This window comes from Salmo salar, chromosome ssa03, assembly GCF_905237065.1.
Source record: "Salmo salar chromosome ssa03, Ssal_v3.1, whole genome shotgun sequence".
NCBI lineage: Eukaryota > Metazoa > Chordata > Actinopteri > Salmoniformes > Salmonidae > Salmo > Salmo salar.
The window spans coordinates 53,972,178-53,976,584 of record NC_059444.1 but is presented as its reverse complement, the minus strand read 5'-3'; the positions used below and the strand labels follow the sequence as shown (position 1 = coordinate 53,976,584).

Genomic DNA, 4,407 nt, shown 5'->3' with positions numbered 1-4,407 from the left:
TTGTACCAATGTCTGTGCAAAGTTTCTGGATATTGGCGGGAACTGGAACACGCTGTCTTACACGTCGATCCAGAGCATCTGTTGAGTTTGCAGGTCGTGGAAGAACTGGGCCATTTTCAACTTCCAGGAATTGTGTACAGATCCTTGCGACATAGGGCCATGCATTATCATGCTGAAACAAGAGGTGATGGCGGCAGATGAATGGCACGACAATGGGCCTCAGGATCTCGTCACGGTATCTCTGTGCATTCAAACTGCCATCGGTAAAATGCTAATGTGTTCGTTGTCCCTAGCTTTTGACTTCCCATACCATAACCCCACCGCCACCATGGGGCACTCTGTTCACAATGTTGACATCAGCAAAACACTTGCCCACACGACGCCATACACGCTGTCTGCCATCTGTCTGCTACAGTTGAAAGAGCACACTTCTGCAGCGTACCAGTGGCCATGGAAGGTGAGCATTTGCCCACTGAAGTTGGTTACGATGCCAAACTGCAGTCAGATCAAGACCCTGGTGAGGATGACGAGCACACAGAGATGGTTTCTGACAATTTGTGCAGAAATTCTTTAGTTGTGCAAACCCACAGTTTCATCAGCTGTCCGGATGGTTTGTCTCAGACCATCCCGCAGGTGAAGAAGCCAGATGTTGAGGTCCTTGGCTGGCGTGGTTACACGTGGTCTGCGGTTGTGAGGCCAGTTGGACGTACTACCACATCTTCTGGAACGACATTGGTGGCGGTTTATGGTAAGAAATGAACATTCTATTCTCTGGCAACAGCTCTGGTGGACATTTCTGCAGTCAGCATGCCAATTGCCGACATCTGGCATTGTGTTGTATGACAAAACTGCACATTTTAGAGTGGCCTTTTATTGTTCCCAGCACAAGGTTCACCTGTGTAATGATCATGCTGTTTAATCAGCTTCTTGATATGCCACATCTTTTAGATGGATGGATTATCTTGGTGAAGAAGAAATGCTCACTAACAGGGATGTAAACAAATTTGTGAACACAATTTGAGAGAAATAAGCTTTTTGTGCATATGGAACATTTCTGGGATCTTTTATTTCAGCTCATGAAACATAGGACCAACACTTTACATGTTGCATTTATATTTTTGTTCAGTATATTATTACACACTCACAAACTGAAATCCTGTGTGTGTAAGTCTACATTGTACAATTAATCAGTGAGAGAGAGCCTCAAATATCACATTCATGTATTTGGTCTCGTTTGCATGGTCAAACAAAAACAACTTAATGATTGGCTGAAAATAGATCCTTCCACAATGCAGGCGGTGGCTGAAGTTGGTAAAATGCAACTGCAGAAACTTGCAGTCAAACTTCATGACCTTAGATCACATGAGTTTTGTAAAGTTCATGCAGTGGACATGTAGGCGCAAGTCTGGTTATGTTTTACCCCATAATGCAACACACTTTGAAAGGTAGTGACCGACTTGACAAAACTGATCCGCTTGAACTAGCGCATTGACTGTACAGTTTAGGTCATTCAATAAAAAAGTACTGTTAATGAAAAATAAGCAATAGGACAGGAAACGGAGCGAGCCATATCATTCTCCATCCAGGGGAGATAAAAACTAGGACATAGGAGTAAGGGGGGGGGGGGGGCTAGATGCTGGAGCATCATGGGACGTCAGAGGGCGTTTGTAAGGGCCATACTGGTTGTGGTGGGTCTGGGAGCTCTTTATCTCTCTTGGAGCATGGACAGCACTGGGACTGGAAGACAGAGGAGGAAAAGGAGAAGAGTCCAGGGGAAGCAGAGTCACTGCCACCAACCAGACAGCTGGATTACCACCTTTGTGTGGAGCTGGTGTTGAGAGCCACGGCCAGAGGGGCCTCCGTCGGGCTACTTGGAAGAGTAGCAGCCCTCTCAGTAGCAGACAGGACCTCTCTGGATAGCAGAGGTCCTGTCTGGTCGCTTCGGTGCTCCGCACCCACTTCTTGGGGCTTCTGATCAGGCTTGGGGTGGGTGCTGCAGATGGGGTGGGCCGGGTCGTGCAGTTCCTGGAACCTGGGGTGTAATGGGAGGTTGTGGATAACGGGGTGAGCGGGGCTGGGGTGCAGGGTGGCTGCAGTGAATGTATTTAATCAATTTTAGAATACGGCTGTAGCGTAACAAAATGTGGAAAATGTCAAGGGCTCTGAATACTTTTCCGAATGCACTTCATCTAACTGTTTTAAGGGATAGACCTTGGGTTAGGGTTAAGGGTTAGTGTTTTTTCTGCAAAAAACTTGCTCACTTGCTCCTCGCCGTGGCCATCTGCAGGCACTGCATACCTCTTTCAATACATTCGCTGGGCTCACAATCTGAGGTAGCAACTGTGTCAGATCTACAAATCACCATTAGCTGCTAAGCAATGAGCTAGACTCATCCACTTGGTTTGCAACTCAGTGGACCTGTGCACCATACGCTCTATTTTATGCCTACGAACAAACAGATGTTGACCCATATCAAAAGACAAAAAAAATCGTAAACTAAAATGTTATTTGCTTAAAAAATGGCTTCCGCCTGTTTAAATTTGTCATATCTTGAAAACAAATAGGGACATGCGTTTTGATTACGTTTTGCACCTTTTTCTGAAAATAATATTGACAACCATGACCAGTAAATGTTGCATTTTTTATGGGTAGGCGCAAGCCATTTCAGTCACCACAACGTGTAGCCAGGCGAGCAGTGCTAGTGCTCACCAAGTAGCCATAACCTGGTAATAACTCATTATTATTATTATTATTATATCAGATAATGTGATATCTGCTAGAGCACCCTGAATTGAAAATGTTTATGGTTGAAATAAATTATTTTATGGGCAGAAAACCCATTTCCTCTCCATCATTCATTGAAGTTGATGGGTAATTTATAACTAAATCTTATGATATAGCCAATCATTTCAATGACTATTTCACCAGTAAAGTGGACAAACTTATTAGTGAAATGACAACATTGACCAGTGAACCATCATATTTGTGTATTAAAGATTAATAATGAAAGAGAAGGATTGCTGTTTTGAATTTGGTAAAGTTAGTGTGGAAGAGGGGGAAGCACGGTTGTTATTCATTAATAATGATGAGCCAGCAGGTATAGACAACCTAGATGGGAAACTATTGAGAATGCTAGCAGACTGTATTGCCACCCCTATTTGCCTCATCTTTAACCAAAGCCTAAAGGAGTGTGTCCACAGGCATGGAAGAAGCTAAAGTTATTCAACTACCTAAAAATAGTAAAGCACCCTTTGCTGGCTCTAACAGCAGCCCAATCAGTTTGCTACCTGTTCTTAGTAAACTGATGGAGAGAATTGTGTTTGAACAAATACAATGCTATTTTTTAAAGAACAAGTTAACTACTTCCGTTCAGCATGCATATAGCAGCTCCTGTTTTATTTGCGACTTGTGGTAACTCTGTGGTTCTAAATCAATAGTTGTTTAGTAGTCCGAAAATGTCAGAAACATTTTGTTTGTTGCATGCAATATGTTTTGTGGACTTCACTGAACAGATTGTGCTCTCCGATTTTGTAATGAAACAAATGTGTGGTTGAGTTTATGCTGTCTTCTTATTGTCCCGGCCTTTATATCACTGTGTCAAGGCACATGACCTAGTTTATATTTTACCCAAGCAGTACTGGTATGCCTACCTTCAAAGATGGCGCCAACAGAGATGGTAGCCTCGCTTCGAGTCCTTAGGAAACTATGCAGTATTTTGTTTTTTTATGTATTATTTCTTACGCTGTTACCACCAGGAAATCTTAAGTCTTTATTACATACAGCCAGGAATAACTATTGGATATAAGAGCGACGTCAACTTACCAACATTACGACCAGGAATACGACTTTCCCGAAGCGGATCCTCTGTTTGGAGCACCACCCAGGACAATGGATCTAATCCCAGAAGCCGACCCAAAACAACGGCGCCGCAGAAGGGGCAGATGGAGCGGCCTCCTGGTCAGGCTCCGTAGACGTGCACATCGCCCACCACTCCCAAGTATACAACTCGCCAATGTCCAGTCTCTTGACAACAAGGTAGACGAAATTCGAGCAAAGGTTGCTTTCCAGAGAGACATCAGAGATTGTAACATTCTCTGTTTCACGGAAACATTGCTCTCTCGGGATATGTTGTCGGAATCGGTTCAGCCACCGGGCTTCTCCATGCATCGCGCCGACAGAGATAAACACCTCTCTGGGAAGAGGAAGGGCTGGGGTGTATGCTTCATGATTACTGACTCATGGTGTAATCTTGATCGTGGACTTCAGGAAACAGCAGAGTGAGCACCCCCCTATCCACATCAACTGGACAGCCAATAGCTACTTTCCTTACTGAGGAGTTGGCAACACTGATAGCTATCTGGCCATCCAGAATCACAACAACTCATGGACTTCTGCCCCATTTGAAAC

General features: G+C 44.2%; 1 long non-coding RNA gene across 1 annotated transcript; it reads right to left on the bottom strand.

Moving 5' to 3' along the window:
- Nucleotides 1–1,046: 1,046 nt before the first annotated feature.
- On the bottom strand, nucleotides 1,047–4,407 carry LOC123741671 (uncharacterized). Its single transcript, XR_006769168.1, has 2 exons — nucleotides 3,823–4,407; nucleotides 1,047–2,032 (listed from the first exon to the last, which is right to left on the bottom strand). It is a non-coding gene; the product is annotated as an uncharacterized lncRNA (long non-coding RNA).